A 21,590-nucleotide genomic window follows, 5' to 3' on the forward strand; every position below is an offset into this window, starting at 1 on the left:
GGGTGATGAGTGGAATAAAAGGACTTAAGATCTTAGTATTTGTCTTTGTCTGTTTTTGCTGCTATAGCAGAATACCTGAGACTGGGTAATTTATAATGAACAGAAATTTATTGGCTCACATTTCTGGAGGCTGGGAAGTCCAAGATTGAGGGGTTGGCATCTTTTGAGGGCCTCCTTGCTCCATCATCCCATAGGTGGAAGGGGGAAGAGCAAGAGAGGGCACAAGAGTGAACTTACAGCCTCAAGCTCTTTCAATAGTTGGCATTAATCCATTCATGAGAGCTTTGCCATCATAACCTAAAATATCCCTGTAGGCCCCACCTCCCGACACGTTACATTGGGGATTAGGGTTCTACACATGCTTTTGGGGGAACACATTCAAACCATAACAGTATAGTTTGGAAGGAAGGTAAATATTGATAATTTCAGAGTTTGATGATTTAAATTATATGCAATAATATAATTAAAACAGAGTCCACAACTTTCAAACTAGTAGAGTTTGAAAAATAGAAAAAAATCAATTCAAAAGAAGGTAGGAAAGGAGAGGAAAAAAGCATAAAATAAAACACTGGAAGGACAAGACAAAGTGATATAAAATATATCCAAAGAGTTTCATAATCACAATGAAAGTTATGTACTCCAGGCAAAAAAAAAAAAAAAAAGATTGTCAGACCAAATGTTTTAAATTATTCAAATAAATGTTATTTACAAGGAACACATTTAAAACATAGAATAAAAAAATTGAAAGTATGAATTTTTAAAAGAAATGACAAGTATGTTTTAATCAAAAGAAAGTGGGTATAGCTATGTAAATAATGGGCGGTAGGGGAAGGCTTTAATGTAAAAAGTACTGAGTTCTCCAAGAAAAGATAATTTAAAGTATATAGAATACACTTAATAATATGGCCTAAAAATACATAAAGCAAACATTTATAGAACTACAATAAAACAAACAAGCACACAACCGTAACCGGAAAATTTAGTCTTTCTGAGGAAGTAGGTGATTAAGCAGACAAAATAAAAATCTAAAAGGATATAGAAAAATTGAATGACATAATAAAATCTATAGGACACACTTTTCTGTACATTGAATATTCATGAAAATTGACCACATAATGGGCACTAAAGCAAGTTCAACAAATTTTAAAGGAATGGTACCAGACAAACAAAATTCTCTGACTTCAGTGTAATAATACACTAAGGTTTAGGCCAGGCACAGTGGCTCACACCTGTTATCCCAGCACTTAGGGAGGCCGAGACAGGTGGATCACTTAAGGTCAGGAGTTGGAGACCAGCCTGGTCAACACGGTGAAACTTTGTGCCTACTAAAAATACTAAAATTAGCTGGGAGTGGTGGCGTGCACCTGTAATCCCAGATACTAGGAAAGCTGAGGCAGTAGAACTGTTTGAACCTGGGAGGCAGAGGCTGCAGTGAGCCAAGATTGTACCACTTCACTCCAGCCTAGGTGACAGAGCAAGACTCCGTTTCAATAAAAATAATAATAAATGCAAAATAACTATCATACCTGGTGGAAGTTGAACCTCAAAAAAAGAAAGAAAGAAAGAAAGAAAGAAACTAATAATAAAAGCAATAAATAAAATTCAGTAAGCAAAAAATTGTAACTAAAATAATACCTTTGGAAATTAAGAAGCATACTTATAAATAATGTATGAATCAGAATAAATCATAATGAAAAATTCAAATATGTAAAACAGAACATTCATGAAAATACTATGTTTCAAAATGAGTTGAATGAAATTTTAATTAGAAAGACGAACATAAGATTGCCAAAATAAAGTAGAACAAATAGACATAAGAGCAGAAACAATTAAATGGAAAGTAAACTCACACTGAATGAGAGTTTTAAAAAGTCAAAAGTTGTTCCTTTGCATATACTAATAAAATTGATAATCCTCTAGCAGAATTGAACGAGAGACGAAAAAAGAAAGGGAGAAAAGGGAGACAAAGGGAGCCCAAACCATTATTAGGAATCACGCCACAAACGCTAAAAAGATAAGAAGATATTTGGAAATGAAAAAGATGACTTACCAAAACTGACTCAAGAAGAAATACAAAAATGGAATCATCGTAAAATCATTTTTGAAACTATAAATGAACGAATGAATGGCTCAAAATTTTGTCACAAAGAAAATTGGCCTAGATGATTTTAGCAAATTCTACCGAACATTTAAATAGCAAAGTAAATCCAATTTATATAATTTTTTTCTAGAGCCTAAGAAAAAAAGAAAGAAAAAGACCACTTCGCAAGCCATTTTATGAGGCTAGCATAGGTCTGATATTAGAACCTGATAAGGACACTATAAGAAAGGAAAATTATAGACCAGTTTTACTTATGACTGTTGATTCAAACATCCTAAACATGCTACAATCAAACCAAATCTAGAAATAGGGGTGGGGGGTGGGGGAGTACACGAGAATTAAATTACACTTGACCCGAAGAATACAAGTTCTTTTTTAATCTTAGAAAAACAAAATTTACCAATGAATCAAAGAAGAAAAATCATCTAACTAAAATAGATTTTTGAGAAGATTAATGGAACATGGGTAAATTAAAAATAAAAAACAAACCCTGAGCACCGCTTCTGGCCGATAGAATATGGCAAAGGTGATGGGATGTCACTCCCAAGATTACCCTTTTTTTTCTTTAACATGATTCCATATTAACAGGCTGGAGAGGTTTTCCTACTGGCCTTGACACAACAGACCTGTTGTGAACTGCTAAGGCCCAAGGCAGGGGACTATGGGCAGCCTCTAGGAGCCAAGAATTACAACCAACAGCCAGTAATAAGCCAGGACCCCCAGTCACATAGCCACCGGAAAATGAATTCTGCCAACAATTGGAATGAGCTTGGAGAAAAGAGTCTCCTCTAGTTGACCCTCCACACAAGAATGTAGCCTGGCCAAATGTTGCCTACATCCTGGTGAGACTCTGACCAAATAACCCAGCTAAGCTGTACCCAGGCTCCTGAACCATGAAAACGGAGGGAATAAATGTATATTCTTCTGAGTCATTAAACTTGTGGTGATTTATCATGCAGCAATAGAAAGTTCAGATAAAAAGGAACTTGCTTAATACAATCAATGGCATCTGCAAAATGTTATCTTCCTAAAGCACACATCGTAATTACTGGTGAAATGAAGATGCCTGTTACTACCCCCTCCACAGTGGAGGGTCTAGCAGTGTAATACGGCTGGAAGAATAAATAAGAGGAAAAGGATTAGAAAGGGAGAAAATTTTGTCATTATTGGCAACTGCTATGTTTGTCTACCCACCTACTTAAAAGCATCTAAAGATAAATTATTAGAATTAATAAGACAGAGAGAGATCCAAGATGGCTGATCACTAGCAGCTCGGGATTGTAGCTCCTACTGAAAACGCAAAGAACGAGAGGACGCCATACCTTCACATGAATTCTGGTTGCTCACGTACCAGGAGATTCCCAGCGGAGGAGCCCCACGGGTCGCCAGCTGCGACTCCTGTGACCGGCGAGGCGGTTTTGCCGGCGCCTCAGAGCGTCGGTTCTTGGTGCAGAGTCAGAAAAGCACCATCCATCTTAACGCCGCTGATTTGGTCGGTGCAGTGGGTTGATCAGATTTCGGCGCTGAGAATCAATAAGTTGGACGTCCACTCAGAAACCCAATTACAAAGACGGTAATTATAAAGACCACAAATGGATAAATGTACAACGAAGGGAAGAAAACAGCCAAAAAAGGCTGAGAATACCCAAGATCAGAACACCTCTCCCTCAGCAGGGGATCCCAGTTCCTCATCAGCAACGAAACAAGGCTTGATGGAGAACGAGTGTGTTCCAATTACAGAAGCAGGCTTCAAAACGTGGATAATAAGAAACTTCTGTGAATTAAAAGAACTTGTGCTAACACAATCTAAAGAAACCAAGAACTTTGAAAAAAGGTTTGATGAAATGTCAACAAGAATACAAAATTTAGAGAGGAAAATAAGTGAATTGATGGAACTGAAAAACACAATACGAGAACTACGTGAAGTATGCACAAGTTTTAACAGCCGAATTGATCAAGCAGAAGAAAGGATATCAGAGGTCGAAGACCAACTCAATGAAATAAAACAAGAAGACAAGATTAGAGAAAAGAGGATAAAAAGGAACGAGCAAAGTCTCCAAGAAATATGGGACTATGTGAAAAGACCTAATCTACGCTTGATAGGTGTACCTGAATGTGACGAAGAGAATGAATCCAAGCTGGAAAATATGTTTCAGGATGTTATTCAGGAAAATTTTCCCAACTTAGTAAGGCAGGATAATATTCAGCTCCAGGTAATACAGAGAACACCACAAAGATATTCCTCAAGAAGAGCGACTCCAAGGCACATAATCGTCAGATTCACCAGGGTTGAAATGAAGGAGAAAATACTAAGGGCAGCCAGAGAGAAAGGTCAGGTTACCCACAAAGGGAAGCCTATCAGACTCACAGCAGATCTCTCAGCAGAAACCCTACAAGCCAGAAGAGAGTGGGGACCAATATTCAACATCCTTAAAGAAAAGAACTTTCAACCAAGAATTTCACATCCAGCCAAACTAAGCTTCATAAGTGAAGGAAAAATAAAGTTTTTTGTGAACAAGCAAGCACTCAGAGAATTCATCACCACCAGGCCTGCTTTACAAGAGCTTCTGAAAGAACCACTACACATAGAAAGGAACAAACAGTATCAGCCTTTCTAAAAAATACCAAAAAGTAAAAAACATCAATATAATGAAGAATTTACATCAACTAATGGGCAAAATAGCCAGCTAACATTAAATGACAGTATTAAACTCACACATATCATTATTAATTCTAAATTTAAATTGACTGAATTCCTCAATTCAAAGACAGGCAATTTGGACAAAAAACTAAAACTGTATGCTGCATCCAGACCCATCTCACATTCAAGGATACACAAAGACTCAAAACAAAGGATGGAGAGAGACTTACCAACCAACTAGAGAGCAAAAATAAATAAATAAAAAGCAGAAGTTACAATTTTTGCCTCTGATAAAATAGTATTTAAAGCAACAAAGATCAAAAGAAGCAAAGAAGGACATTATATAATGATAAAAGAATCAATGCAACAACAAGAAGAGTTAAAGGTCCTAAATATACACGCACCCAATACAGGAATACCCAGACATACAAGACTTATAAAGAGACTTAGACTCCCACACAATAATAGTGGGAGACTTCAACATTAATATTAGACAGATCAATGAGACAGAAAATTAATAACGATATCCAGGACTTGAACTCAGATCTGGAACAAGTAAACGTAATTAATATTTATAGAACTCTCCACTTTACACAGAATATACACTCTTATCAGTACCACATCATATCAACTTGGAAGTTTAAATGAAATGTTGGTTGGCTCCTTGTTTGTTGCTCTCTTCCCTCATTTTCTTTCATGTCTCCATTATTGGGGACAATTGTAGGCATACCCATATTTGGACTGCATTCTAGCCCGGGCAGCAAAGCAATACCCCCATTCTCTCTCCCTCTTCCTTTTTCTCTTTCTTCCTCTTCTTTGTTCTTTTTCTTATTATTCTTTTTCTCAAAAAAAAAAAAAAAGAATTAATAAGACAGTATGCTTGCTCGTACAAATTTTACGTTTACAAATTAATTACATTTCTATACCCTATCAATAAGAAACTGGAAAATGAATTTTTTTAAAAAAAGAAACCATTTATAATAGCATCCAAAAATATTAAAAGCTTAGCAATAAACTAACAAAAGGCTTATTAAAGCTTGACGGAGAAAACTATGAAATGTTATTAAAGGACAATAGAGAAAACCTAAATCAACGGAAAAACATCCGTGTTCAGGATTATGAAGAGTTTATTCTTCCCCAAATTAATCTATAAATTTAATACAATGCCAGTCAAAATCCAAACAGGTTTTTTAAATGGAAAATGGCAAACTGATGGTAAAATTTACATAAAAACAAAAGAGGCTTTCACATTTCTTTTCTTTTTTCTTTTTTTTTTTTTTTTTTGAGATGGAGTCTCGCTCTGTTGCCCAGGCTGGAGTGCAGTAGTGCAATCTTGGCTCACTGCAGCCTCTGTCCTCCTTCAAGCGATTCTCATGCCTCAGCACCCTCCTAGCAGCTGGGATTACAAGCACCCGCCACCATGCCTGGCTAATTTTTGTATTTTAGTAGAGACGGGGTTTCCCCATGTTGGCCAGGCTGGTCTTGAACTCCTGAACTCAGGTGATTCACCCACCCCGGCCTCCCAAGGTGCTGGGATTACAGGCGTGAGCCACCACACCCAGCCAAGGTTTGGCATTTCTGAAGGAAAACAAGGTGAAAGGATTTGCCTTACCATATATCAAGAATGTTTATCATAAAGCTTTAATAGTTAAGGTAACGAGGTCTTTGTGTAGGGAGAGAGACGCAAATTGAATAATGGAACACAATAGAGAGCTGACAGACTCATACACTGATGGCAACTTGATTTATTATATAGCTGGCCTTGCAAATCAGTTGGGGGAAAAAGTGGGATATTCAATAAACGACGTTGGAACAATAGTTACCTAAATTTTCATACAAAAATTAAGTCTGGTTGAATTAAAAGCATAAATGTGAAGGAAAATTGTGATACTTTTCAGAAGGCAATAGAAAACATTTCTTCCAAGAGCTCAAATCACAAGGGGAATGATTGACAAATTTGAGTAGATTAGATTAAGCCCTTCTGTTCCATAATTTTTTTTAAGTGAGCAGACAAGCCACAAATTTGGAGATGTTTGCAATTCATAGAACTTACAAAGTCAAGCAATTCCCTCTCCGAGGGAAAAATAAAGCAGGCAAAAGCAAGGAACAGGGACTGCATGGTAAAGGAATCACAAATGGCCGTAAACATAAAAGGTTGGTCAACCTCATTAGCAATCAGGGAAATGCAAACAAAATCACAAAGTACCACTTCCCAACCACTACAGTGCCCCCCCAAAAATTGAAAATCAGACAATATCAAACATTGCATATGGAACAGCGGGAGCTCTCACCCACTACTAGTAGATACGTAATTGGTATAAGCACTTTGGAAAACGATTGGGCATTATTACGACAAGTTAAATATGTGCATATCCAAAGACCCAGTATTATTCACAAAACAAAACCCCAAAACCAATAGAATCAACCCAAATCAAGAATAGGATGGATAACAATCTATTGGATGAAGAGTCATCCGAAAGAATATGATGCAATGACAAAAATGAAATGGATGAACTACCGGTGTGTGTCTGCAGCTGTGACTCTCAGCCACACAGGGCTGAGGGAGGAAGCAAGCCCGGAAGATGGCTTGTTCTGCGCACAATTGCGTGTTCCAGTTGTCTGAGCTTCAAATACAGACAAAAGTAAATCACAGGCTTCAAGACGCACACATTGGACCTCATCGGGGAGGCACAGGGATGAGGCGGGGAGGGCTGCCGGGGGAATTCGAAGCTCCTGACACTATTCCGGTTCTCAATCTGGGTAGACTATACCACAGGTGTTCACTTCATTCTCCTTTAACTTGGATAAGGATGGGTCTATATGCTCTTCCGTATGCCTGCTATATTTCATGGTTTTCAAATTTCTGAATAAAGCAGCAACCTAAAAATGCAGTTTTCCCTCTGGTCTAGTGCGGCTGACTGGCATCTGAGGTCAGTGGGAGGAAGGAGCTGACACCCAGCAAAGCTGGCAGAGCTGCAGGGCACACTGGAGCCTCTGAGGCCATCTGGGATTCAGAAGGCAAGACATCTACACTGCAGTTGGGAGCAGAGCTTTTATTTCCAGAGAACTTTGACACTGAGCATAGGACAGAAGCTCCTGAAAACTGAGAAGAAGGGACAAAGGAGAAAAAGTCCTTGCAAGTTTCCGTAGAGGAGAAAGGGCCCCGCTTAGCCCGGGTTGGGAGCCAGCTAGACCAGAATTCTAATCTTGACTTAGGGGCAGAGAGGCTAGTCACCTTCTGTGAGAAAGCTGGTTCAGCTCTGAGCCTCAGTGTCCCCATCTGCAAAAGGGGAATAATAATGGGACGTTTGCCATTGCTGTGGAGATTAAATGGGGTAACATATGTGAGGTCGCCTCCTCCAGGCACATCCAGCCAAGCCTCGAGCTGCTTGTGTAAAGCTGCTTATTTCCAAGCTTTGTGTTTGACCCAGAGGGAGCTGACTTTTGCAACCGTTGTTTCTTTTCATCTGATGATCGTGCTTTCTAGTCGCTGCCATATCTAACTCCGGCTGACTCTCAGCATTAAACAAGGAGGGCTGGAAATCTCAACGGAGTGTCCCAAAAGCAGCAAATCAAGAATGTGGCTGGCACGGCTCGTATTATACCCAGGGAGTCTAAGCACAACACAGACTGTGGTTAAAAAGAGGCTTTGCTGCTTCAGAAGCACAATCTTGATCATCCTCCGAACCAGCAAGAAATCCTTAAAACTGGCAAATTTCCTCCCAGTCTAATTTTACAGAGATCTGAATTTTTAAAGAAGACCATTAAAAAGTCGAGCCCAGAACACTCAGGAAAACTGCGGCTCTGGAATGTGGCAGTCCCTTGTCCCTGCTGAGGAAGCTCTCAGTGGCCCTCGCCTGCTGCATCTCCTCCCCACCTCATCCCTGCAGAGCCCCTCCACCCCCCACCCTGCCTGCACTCTTATCCCAGCAGGCTCCCAGCTCCTCCCCACAGCTCTCAGCCCTCTACCCATCTAACCTGTTAGTTACTTAGGCCCCGCTGCCATCTTCCACCAGGGGGGGCCCGGCACAGAAATGGATGCTCCCCAGTCATGCCTTCAAACCCTGCACTGTGAAAATACTCTTTTCCTCCTCTCCCCCCGAAATGAGGTAAGTCTGTAAAATAACACCCACCGTGCATTCAATTTTCAACAGTCAACTCTCTTCTCTCACCAAAACTGCTGTGATGCTTCTGGCTAAATTAATTATAAATTGTGATCTCTCTTTTCTTGCTTATGTTCATTTTCCTTCAATATGTCAAAATTCTTGGAGTCAAAACGATAAGCTTTTAAATAAGAACCATCTAGAGCTCAAATGATACTCCCCTCTGCCTGAAAATTCTTCAGAGGCTCTCCCTGCCTGTGGGATAAAGTCTAGATTCCTTGGCATGATTTCTAAGCCTGTCACATGGTAGCCTCAACCCACCTTTCCAGCCTTCTCCTCTCTGCCTTTTGCCCTCCTTCCTCATCCCCCCTCCCTTTTCAGTTACCCAGTCTTCTGCCTACCCTGTGCTTACACAGGCACAATCGGGTTTCAGAAACCTGTTTCATAGACTTGTATTCCCTGTGGCTTGGCACACGCTGTCCCCCTGCCTGAATGGCTCTTGTCTACATTTTGCCTAGAAAACTCTGCCACATCCTTCAGGATCGACTTCTATAAAGCCCTCCCCATCTCCCTCACTCTGATGATAACAGCTCCCATCTAAACACCCACTGATTTTCAACCTGTACATCAGGATCACCTGAACTACCAATGTTTATCCCAGAACTATCGAGTCAGACTCTCCCGTGGTGGGAATAAACCACTGCTCTTTTCCCAAAGCCTCCCAAGTGATTCCCATGCATGGCCATGGGTAAGAAGCATGCCATGTGGGGCAGCGTGCTGAGATCCTGGGCTCTGGAGCCCATCAGTGTGGGTCTAAAGGCCAGCTCTGCTGCTAACCAGCTGCCTGAACTTGGGCCAGGCTCAACTTCTCCAGGCTCTGTAAAGTAGTTATGGTGGGCTGGGCACAGGGACTCGCACCTGTAATCTCAACACTTTGGGAGAAGTCAAGAGGATTGCATAAGGCCAGGAGTTTGAAACCAGCCTGGTCAACATATCAAGACCTCATCTCCTCGAAAAGAAAGATAGGCCGAGCATGGTGGCTCAAGCCTGTAATCCCAGCACTTTGGGAGGCCGAGGCAGGTGGATCATGAGATCAAGAGATCAAGACTATCCTGGCCAATATGGTGAAACCCCGTCTCTACTAAAAATACAAAAATTAGCTGGGCATAGTGGCGTGTGCCTGTAGTGCCAGCTCCTCGGGAGGCTGAGGCAGGAGAATTGCTTGAACCTGGGAGGCAGAGGTTGCAGTGAACCGAGATTGCGCCATTGCACTCCAGCTTGGTGCCTGGTGACAGAGTGAGACTCTGTCTCAAAAAGAAAAAAAAAAAGAAAAGAAAGATAAAAAAATCAGCTGGGCTTGGTGTTGCACCTGTACTCCTAGCTATTCAGGAGGAACCCTTGAGCCCAGGAGCTCGAGGTCACAGTGAGCTATGATCATGCCACTGTACTACAGCCTGGGCAACAGAGTGAGACCCTGTCCCAAACAAACAAACAAACAAAGGGATGATGATGATGATGATGATGATGATGATGATAGTATCTACTTCATAGGGTTGTTGTGCATTTTAAATGAGTTAATATGGGAAAAGTGCCTGGCACAGACAGAGTAAGTGCTCAATAAATGTTAACTGGGATTGTGTCTCTTAGCATACATTTCAAATAATCTTTGCAGCAACCCGGAAAGACAGTTGCTATTAGTCATGTTTCATAATGAATGATCCAAGCCTCAGAAAAACAAAACAAACTGGCAGCCACACCAAGTCCACCGGATCTCAGTGACTCTGTTCCTTCTGGTAAACCACGATGTGCTTTGTGCTTGCGGTAGGTAAACCACGTCGAAATGGCCTTATTTTTGGGATGGGCCACTTAACATCCAATGGTAGGTATTACTCACATCTTGGACATCTTTGTGTCCCCCACACCTAGCATAATCTATGCATCTAGCAGGTTCGCAGTAGGTGTTGGTTAAACTATGAATTAATAAAGAAAAGAAAGGGAGGGGAAGGAATCCATCATGTGAGGGTGGCCCAAGAGGCGTGAGCTGTGGCTGATGCCTGGAACTGCACCGAGCACCATCCTTCAGAGAAAGGCCTCACAAGCACTGTCTCCTTCACACTCCATGGCAACCCCACAGATATATTATTATGCCTATTTTAACAGTAAGAAAATGAGCCAGGTATGGTGGCTCATACCTGTAAAATAAAAAGAAAGAAATAGGCCTGCATGTGGTGGCTCACTCCTATAATCCCAGCACTTTGGGAGGCCGAGGTGGGTGGATCACCTGAGGTCAGGAGTTCAAGACCAGCCTGACCAGCATAGTGAAACCCCATCTCTACTAAAGATACAAAATTAGCTGGGCATAGTGACTCGCACCTGTAATCCCAGCTGCTTGGGAGGCTGAGGCAGGAGAATCACTTGAACCCAGGAGGCAGAGGTGTAAGCGAAGATCGTGCCACTGCACTCCAACCTGGGCAGTAACAGTGAAACTCCATCTCGAAAATAAATAAATAAATAAATAAATAAAATAAATAAATAAATAAATAAAATAGAGGCACAGAATGGCTACAGTTTATGAATTGCTTGACTTTTTTCTTATCTTTACTTATTCTATGTGTTAACTGTGAGATATATATATATATTTCTAGTCTATATGTCTTTTAATATAGTAAGGCACTTCCAAATTATCTATGAAAGTAGTGTTTTAGTGTGAGCTGCTATAATAAAAATAATATAGACTGGGCAGCTTGAACAACATATATTTATTTCTCACAGTCCTGGAGGTTGGGAAGTCCAAGATCTGGTGTCTGGTGAAGCACCTCTTCCTGGTTTGCAGACAGCCGCTTTCTTGCTTTACCCGGTGTCGGGGAGGGAGGGAGAGAGAGAGTATCTCTCTCAGGTCTCTTCTCATAAGGGCAGTACTCCTGTCCATGAGGGCTCCACCCTGGTGACCTAATTACTTCCCAAAGACTCCACCTCCAATACTGTCACATTGCAGATTAGGGCTTCAACACATGGATTTGGGGGAGACGCAAACATTCAGTCCCTGTGGGATAGTACATAGATCCAGTAACAACGTTTGTCAGTGATGTTTGTACTCAAATTTAACTCCTTGAGAGAAGGGGTGGAGGACTGAAATTCCTCTTGACTGCTGCTCTCTAACAGAAATGCAAACATTTGTAATACATGGTCGTTGAAGAGTATATTTGGTGTCAAGCATATGAGTCAAATGGAGGAGGCACAGGGCTGAGTTGTGGGAATTTCACTCACCCAGTGGAGCCATGTAGCTGGCCAAGCAGCAGCAGCAGCAGCAGCAGCGGCGGAAACCAACTCCAACGAAGACAAATCATTCTCTGGAGGGTAGAAGTCATGTGATGGCAGCTCCTGCTGGCTGGGAGAGCAGCAGCAGCCCCCACCAGGGTGGGAAGCAGCCCAAGATACCTGTCCTAACCAGCCCGGTGGATGCTCTGTGCTGCAGGGACCTGTGTTAGGCTCAGCTGCCAGTAACACGTGAGTGACCAGGGTCAAGACTGCACCCCATCATCAGAGCTGGGGAAAGCCGTGGTTCTTAACCCCGAGACCACCAAGTCATATTTTTAAGTATTATTTTGGGTTTGTGTGGTATAAGCTTTTTGGTCTATGGTCTCTCCTCTGTGTCATTCTGTTTCTCGACAGCCTCCATTTCTCACTGTGAGCCACATTCCCTGGGAAGTGTAACCTGTACATCACAAGGGTGAGCGGCTGAAGCCCAGCCCTTGGCTTGTGACCTTCCTGGTGAGCTGGGGCAGCAGCAGGTGGGCCGGAAGGGTAGGGGAGACTCACTGGGGTCACAGGCTTCTCCTGTGCCCAGTCTGGCTGCACACTCCTTATTCTCAGCCCCTTGCCAGATGACAGACAGAGGCACATCTCTTTTATAAGTGGTTGGTTATAACAATCCCTTTTGAGGAAGAAGATGGGAGGAAACATTCACGAACCCTTGGACCCTTGGGTCTGGGGCAGGCTCTGGAAGTTCAGATCAATGAGGTTATAATAACCAAGTTTCTCTTTGTTATTTATTTTTATTTTCTTGGGACAGGGCCTTGCTCAGTCACCCAGGAGTGCAGTGATACAATCAAGGCTCACCGCAGCCTCTACTTCCCAAGCTCAAGCAATCTTCCTGCCTCAGCCCCGTAAGTAAGTAGCTGAGACAAGAGGTGTCCCCCACCACGGCTGGCTAATTCTTTTGAGTTTTAATAGAGACAAGGTCTTAACTTGTTGGCCAGGCTGGTCTGGAACTCCCAAGCTCAAGCAATCCTCCTGCCTCAGCCTTCCAAGGTGCTGGGATTACAGGTATGAGCCGCCACGTGCAGTCCAGGTTTCTCTTTACAGACGGCTACTCCAGAGAGCAGGTGAGACTCATCTGGGACTGGAAGTAGCCAGCATGGCCGGTCTCCTCTGTAAACGTGAAGGCCTCCTGCCTACCCACCTCTCTCCCTCCACGAAGGCCTCTTTGACTGCATTTGAAAGCCCAACGTGAGCAAGCCTATTCAATTTGGACCAACCAGGTGAGACCTGAGGGCAGAGGCAAAAGAGGAGCTGAGCAGGAGCCTGGCCAAAGAGAGGCGACCGCTGTGTTCAGCAGGACTGGAAACCACAGCTCTAACCAGGCTGGCTCTCCTCACTTCTTCCATGTTCTCCCCTTCTCCACAAACATTTAGAAAAGAATCCATCCCTGTCTCTGAAAGATCAGGTTTAATTTTTGATATAAAGTTGGGTGGGGGGGTTGGAGGAAAGTTCTGCGGAGTAATAAATACAGAACAGATTCTCTCAAGTCATCGCAGGCTGATGCACTGGAGGCTCGACAGTTGCTGGTCCTGCAGACAAGTCATTAATTTGCTGATTCACTTCTAGAGAAAGCCCACCAGCTTTAATTTCCTCATTTATTTCCGAAGATAAACGGTGCCCTCTCTCCATGGGCAAGCTAATGGATTTTATAATTACTCACTTGTGCTTTCTTTTCTCATTACATTCCAGTTTCAAAATTGGAATTTAGTGATTGAAATACCTATAATATTAATATTTCATTTCCAAAGACATTTTAATCTTAAGTGAATAGTCCAAAGAATCATATCCCCTCACACACAAGTCCAGCTGTTTATTTCAGGTTGGCAGTTTGCGTCATTACTTTCATACCAGATGAATTGCCAAGATTAATTACTATTGCTAACCTCTTAAAGATTAAAAGCACCGCACTGGTGTTGGGCATTGTTTCATGTTTTCTGGAACCATATGATCCAGAAAAACCCCCAAAGTATGATTCATTCCCTTTTTCTTACAGAACGGTGCAGTGGGCCACGCGTGGTGGCTCACGCCTATAATCCCAGCACTTTGGGAGGCCAAGGTGGGCGAATCACGAGGTCATGAGCTTGGGACCATCTGGCCAACATGGTGAAACTCCATCTCTACTAAAAATACAAAAAAAAAAAAAAATAGCTGGGCATGGTGGCCTGCACCTGTAGTCCCAGCTACTCGGGAGGCTGAGGCAGGAGAATTGCGTGAACTCTGGAGGTAGAGGTTGCAGTGAGCTGAGATTGGGCCACTGCTCTCCAGCCTGGCCACAGAGCGAGACTTCATCTCAAAAGAAAAGAAAAGAAAAGAAAAAAGAGCTGTGCAGTGGACAGAGCAAGAGTTTGGCATGAGACTGACCAGGGTTCACATTCCAGCCCTCCTCTGACTAGGGTGTATCATTAGGCAAGTTATTTAAGCTTCTGAATCTCAGTTTTCTCATCTGCAAAATATAAATAAAAATATCCATTCAAAGGACCGCTAAGGGTTAAATGTGATTGTCTAAAGCAGTGATTCTCTGGACCACCAGCAGCAGAATCACCTGAGAACTTCTTAAAATGCAAAATCTCAAGCCCCAACCCAGAACTACGGAATCAGAAGTTCTGGGGGTGGCGTCCAGCAATCTGTGGTTTCTTTGTTTGTTTTTTGAGACAGGGTCTTGCTCTGCCACCCAGGCTAGAGTGCAGTGATGCAATCGTCTCTTACTCTAGCTTCTACCTCCTAGGCTCAAGCAATCCTCTTACCCATGCCTCTTGAGTATCTGGGACTACAGGCATGTCACCACACTCAGCTAATTTCTTAAGTTTTTGTAGAGATAAGGGTCTCGCTATGTTGGCCAGGCTGATCAACTTCTGGCATCGAGTGATCCTCCTGCCTCAGCCTCCAGAGTATCTGGGATTACAGGCATGAGCCACCTCGCCAAGCCCATCTGTTTTAACCAGTCCTTCTAGGTGATTCTGATGCCCACTCAATTTGAGAACCCCTGGTTTAAAACATATAGCATACAAGCAAGTGCTCAATAGTTCCTTTTCCTCCATTATCTTTAAATAATACTAATAATTCTCTGCATTACAGGACTTATACACAAAATGAGCTGGTGAGTTCAACCTGCTTGCTCAGTTTTAGCTAACACCAGCTCTGGATCCAAATAGCCCTTCGAGAATAGATGCCTATAGTCCAGAAACATCATGTCATTCACCTCAAAGGCGTCATTTTCCACGAAGCACACTGAAGAGGGGGCGGGCAAATAACACTGTCTACTAGTTTATGGAGGGTTCCTTCATCGGAGGAGACCTAAAGCACTGTTTTCACTTTCAGGAAGAAATCAGGTCTTTGAAATTCCCAGAGTCAAGCCCCTAGTGGGGCTAGAGCCCTGAGTAAATGCTGCCATCCTGTGGGCAGAAGTGAGACTCGGTGCATGGCCATTCAGTCTGTCCAACTAGCACTAACCAGGCATCTAGGCACCTGCACACACCAGGCCCTAGGAGGGATCCAGGCAGGTACAAAGGTGTAGTTGATGAAGGCCGTGCCCGTAGGTGCTAGCTAATAAGATAGCAGAGATAAGCCTGCTGGCCGATGAGTACATACCCAGTGCAGAGGCCAGAGCGGGAGGTGCTCACTCTCAAGTGCCTGAAAGGACTTTTTTTTTTTTTTTTTTTTTTTTTTTTTTTTTTTTTTTTGTGTAGAGACAAAGTCTCACTATATTGCTCAGGCTTCTCTCAAACTCCTGGGCTCAAGAAATCCTCCCACTTTGGCCTCCCAAAGTGCTGGGATTGATTACAGGTGTGAGCCACTGCACCCAGCCAAGGCTAAATATACAATCTTTTTCCTAAAGCTGTGGGGCATTTACAGAACTATTAACAAATTTTGCGCAGAACAACAAATATACAGATTTTTTCAATGGAAAACTGAAAATTAAGTAAGGGTGATAAAAAACGCTATTCAAAGGCTCAGTTTCTAATTATAGTTTTCAACATGGAGAAAACATGGAGCCAATTCATTTCTCTTGCTATAATAGATGCTTTGTGAGCGCTCCCATTGAAAAATAGGTGCTCTCATTTATCTCTGTTCATGCCACATGATTTAAAATGTCCACACAAAATACCATCCTTTGAACAAATGCAAACTTAAATTCTACCTATGCCTAATTTGGCCTATCATATAAGTAAAAACTATTTATCAACCTACCAATAAAAGGAATTGCTTAGAACAATGATGGAGTGGCTGGGCATGGTGGCTCATGCCTGTAATCCCAGCATTTTGGGAGGCTGAGGTGGGTGGATCACCTGAGATAAGTAGTTCAAGACCAGCCTGGGCAACATGGCAAAACCCTGTCTCTATTAAAAGTACAAAACTTAGCTGTGCATGGTGGTGGGCACCTGTAATCCCAGCTACTCACAAGGCTGAGGCAGGAGAATTGCCTGAACCCGGGAGGCGGAGGTTGCAATGAGCCAAGATCACACCACTGCACTCCAGCCTGAGTGACAAAAGCGAAACTGTCTCAAAAAACAAACAAACAAAAACAATGATGGAGCATGTCAAAATGATATGGAAGCCAGTTTGCAGGCACACGCCCAGTGGCCAAATCTAGAACAATTAGGGTATCAGAATAAGTAATCAAGTAGGCTGGTGCAGTGGCTCATGCCGGTAATCCCAGCACTTTGGGAGGTCAAGGTGGGCAGATTGCTTGACCTCAGAAGTTCAAGACCAGCCTGGGCAATGTGGTGAAACCCTGTCTCTACCAAAAATACAAAACCTTAGCTGGGCCTGGTGGCATGTGCTGGTAATCCCAGTTACTTGGGTGGCTGAGGTGAGAGGATCACTTGAACCTGGGAGGCAGAGATCGTGGTGTGCCAAGATGATGCCAATGCACTCCAGCCTGGGCAACAGAGCAAAATAAATAAATGAATAAAATAAAATATAAAATATAAAATAAATAACAACATAACAGATTGCAACCCATTGAATAAATAGGAAATGTAAGTCTAAAGTGATGTGAATCAATTAAATAAATAAATAGAAAGTTCGATGATGAATGGGACATTTACATAGTTTTGGAATACTGTTCCACAAAATATTAATTACAAAGTGGGTAAGAGTCACTTTACAGTGAAAAGCCCTGGCAGACACCACTTAAATCAAATGAGCAGTGCGCACATTATCAATAATGGAACAATCAGAATCTTGTTCCACCTGATGGGATGTGATGGGGACACAGTGTCACTTCTGTGATGGTCCTCTCAAAGACTCATAAGCTCAATCTAATCATGGGGAGACAGCTGACAAACTCAAAGTGAGGGACATTTTACAAAATAACCTGTCATCTTCAAAAGTGTCAAAGTCATGAAAGTCAAGGAAAACCTGAAGAACTGTTTCAGATGGAAAGAGAGTGAAAGAGACCTAGGACCTAAATGCAACATGTGATTCTGAACTGGGTTCTTCTACTGTTGAGACATTATAGGGACAACTGGCAACACTTGAATAGGATCTGAGGGCTAGAGAGTAGTTACATATCAATATCAAGTTTCTCATAGTGATGGCTGGGATATGGTCACACAGGAGAATGCCCTTGTTTGTGGGAATCCCACACTAAAGTATTTGAGGGTAAAGGGACATCAGGCTGACAGCCTACTTGGTTTGGGGTGGATTTCTTTGTTGTTGTTGTTGTTGTTGTTGTTGTTTTCTGAGACGGAGTCTCACTTTGTTGCCCAGAGTGGAGTGCAGTGGTGTGATCTCAGCTCACTGCAACCTCCGCCTCCTGGGTTCAAGTGATTCTCCTGCCTCAGCCTCCTGAGTAGCTGGGATTACAGGCACCTGCCATCATACCCAGCTAATTTTTGTATTTTTAGTAGAGGCGGAGTTTCACCATGTTGGCCAGGCTGGTCTTGAGCTCCTGACCTCAGGTGATTCACCTGCCTCGGCCTCCCAAAGTACTGGGATTACAGGTGTGAGCCACCAGGCCCCTGGCCTGTGATGGAGTTCTTCGTACAATCCTTGTAACTTTTCTGTAAATTTGTAATTTTAAGATTAACATAAGATTAAAAAAAAAATTTTTTAATACAAATTTTTTTACTAAAATAAAAATTTGTGTTTTAATTTTTATTAAAATAAAAAAATTTTAAGTTCTTTTAAAAAATTAGTCTTATGTTAATCTTATCAACTCGAGTCAGATGATTTGCATTGTAATCTAACTCTTCCCCTTAGTAGTTACATGATCTTGGGTAAATTACTTAACTTCTCTGTGCCTTAATTTTCATATCAGTACAATGCTAGTATAATAATACCTAACTCATAGGGTTATTGTAGGATTAAATGAGAACAATAAATGTTACATATGAATATGGTAACATATAAGTTACAATAGGAATCATTTAATTTATCATCCAAACTGGATACTTTTGAGAGTATAATATGTATCAACTGCTGCTTCCCTAAAGAGATCATAAAAGCAATTTGTTTATCAGCAAAGCTAAATGTATTGTCCAATGCAGCAAGGAAGACTACTACCTTGACAGCCTTAGTGGAGGTCATGGGTGGGATATTCACGTGGGTCAGAGGGTGTGGGTCTTTCAAGGCAGGGGCCTGGGGCAGGGGGATGACTGCGATTGAGCACAATTCATGATATTAATATAATAGTTTAAGATTGGTGGATACAGGGAGGAGAGGGTTTTGAAGCCAGCCTTGAGGAGTAAGCAGCCTTTGATAAGCCAGTTGAGTGATCTCCTCTGAAAAGCAGGCTATTAACCTGATGAAGGCCAGCTGAGTTGTCTATATTAAGATAAATTGATTTTCTATAAGTTCCTGAAACAAACAACAAAGTTATTTGCAACTTCATCTTCTTGGGCAAGAATTTCCTAGAATTCAAGACATGTTAACTCTGTCTTAGCTCTTAACCCTATTAAATGACGTGTCTGAAGATGGTTTCCATTCTCAGAGGACACTAACCAGACATGACTTAGGGAAAACAGATATAAACCAGCATGTATGGTCACCCTACCTACCACTAGGCAGACACCAAAGCCATATAGTAGACATGTTATTATCTCCACCTTGCAGATAAGGAAACTGAGGCGTGTGGCCATTACGAAGAGCAACTAATTGAGTCTTGGAATATCCGAGGAGATTAAAGCCAAGTGTAGTTCTGAATAATTCTGAAAAATTCGCAAGACGTGACAAAGGCAAGAAGCGAACAGATGGGGCAGAGGGGGACAGTGTTCTCTGGTGAGTGAATCTGCTGCCAAAGGCCAAGGGTGGTTAGAAACTAACAAATTCAGTTTCTCTGAAAGAAATATTTAATAGGAAGTTATGAACTGAAGCCATGTCTCAGGTGGCTACAAGATGGTGGATCCTCACATTGGCCCTCCAGAAAGCATCTTTTGCATAGCAACCTTCTAGTATAAAGACATGTTCAGCTGGTCACATCTCAGACTTTCTTGCTGAAATTCATGACCACTGGGGAGCTCAGGTAAGCATTTTATGAGGGGTTATCTATGCTACGGGCATCACTAAAATGCTGCTGCAGAATGCCTTGGTATGCAAAAGTCAAACAGTCATCAGAGCAGTTCAAGATGGGATTGAGGCTGGACAGGAGAGCCTCAAAATTGGAGCTTAGCCCTGGAGGGTTCTTGGCTTTACCAAGGAAGGAATTCAAGGATGAGCCTGTGGTGTTAGACAGCAACTTTTATTGAAGTGCCGTGTACAGCAGCAGCACAGGGACTGCTCCTTGCAAAGCAGGGACACCCTATAGACAGTGGACCCAAAATAGCTCCTCAGAGGCAGTTCCGCAGTGGCATTTATACCCACTTTTAATTATATGCAAATTAAGGAGTGGTTTATGCACAAAGTTCTAAGAAAAGCTGACTTCCAGTCCATTGGGTCATTGCCACTAAAAGGGCAGTAACTTCTAGGTACTGCCATGGCATTGGTAAACTGATGTGGCACACTGATGGGCGTGTCTTGTGGGAAACTGCTTCTGTCCAACCCTGCTTTACTGTCCTCGATTTGGTCCGGTGTCTGAGCCCCAACTCCCAAGTCAAGTCCCACCTCCTATTTCACTGTTGCGCTTGCCATGCAACAGCCTGTTTTCCTACAGGCAGGAAGAAGTGTTCCTCGTGAAAGGAGCAGGGTCCTCCCAGGGAACTAAAGTACTTCACTATTGGGAGGGCTGCAGTGGAAGCAGAGAGGGCTCTGTGGAGAGGCCTGGGATCTCTTGCTGTGGAATTTGGGCTCTATTCCAAGGGTGATGCCAAGTCACCGGAGGGTGGTGGACAGGAAGTGACGTGTGCTCAGATGAGCATTTCGAAAGTTAAAGCTAGCTGCAGTGGTGGAACGATGGGTAGGAAAGATGGGTTATGGGCTGATTCAGTAATTCAAAAATAAATGCACATGAGTCTAAAGAAATTAGACTCCATAATTCAAAAATAAATAAGCCTGACTCAAAATAAATTAGAATGGGAGATAAGTGGGCTGACGGAAAAAAACGAAGCAGAACCAACAGGACTTTAGCATTTTGATTAGAAGTAGGGGCCAAGAGAGGGAGAAAGAAATTTCAATGGGATTGCAACTGACACGAGAGTGAATCATCCTATCCATGAACATGTTTCATCTTTTTTTAAAGTTTTTTAAAAAATTGTCATTGAGGTCCGAGAACTGTGGCTCATGGCTATGATCCCAGCACTTTGGGAGGCCGAGGTGGGCAGATCATGAGGTCAGGAGTTCAAGACCAGTGACCAATATGGTAAAACCCTGTCTCTACTAAAAATATAAAAATAAGCCAGGCAGAGTGGCGTGAGCCTATAGTCCCAGCTACTCGGGAGGGTGAGGCAGGAGAATCGCTTGAGCCCAGGAGGCAGAGGTTGCAGTGAGCAGAGATCACACCACTGTACTCCAGCCTGGGCGACAGAGTGAGACTCTGTCTCAAAAAAAAAAAAAAAAAAAATTGTCATTGAACAGTTTTACAATTTTCTTCACAGAGCACTGTGAAGAAATTATTATTCCTATATATATCAAGTATTTATTTGCTATTGTAATGGCATCTTGAAGCCTTAATTCTCCTTCCCAAGCTGATGGACTGAAACAACTATTAACAAAATGGCCTGTATTATCTTTGGGCTAAATGCCCAGCCACTTTGGGACTCTAGCACATAATAAAAGAACCATACCAGCTAGGGCAGCAGCCAAATGGCCGAATAACAAATTGAGCTGGTGCCCTGGCTCCTTTCCTCAAAGACAGCAGGACCACAACTCGAGCCCCTGGCGGATGCCAAAGCTGTAATCCATGCCCAGGGAAGCATCGATCTCAAACTCCAAGGTGGGCTGAGAAGAAAACGCCAATGCCCAGGAAAAACAGCAGATTGCTGAAATACTCTGTCCAGGAAGTGGTGTGCTTTGTTAACATGCAGCTTATCGTGAGCGACAGGCAACA

Source organism: Saimiri boliviensis, chromosome 19 (genome assembly GCF_048565385.1).
Source record: "Saimiri boliviensis isolate mSaiBol1 chromosome 19, mSaiBol1.pri, whole genome shotgun sequence".
In the NCBI taxonomy this organism is placed as follows: Eukaryota; Metazoa; Chordata; class Mammalia; order Primates; family Cebidae; genus Saimiri; species Saimiri boliviensis.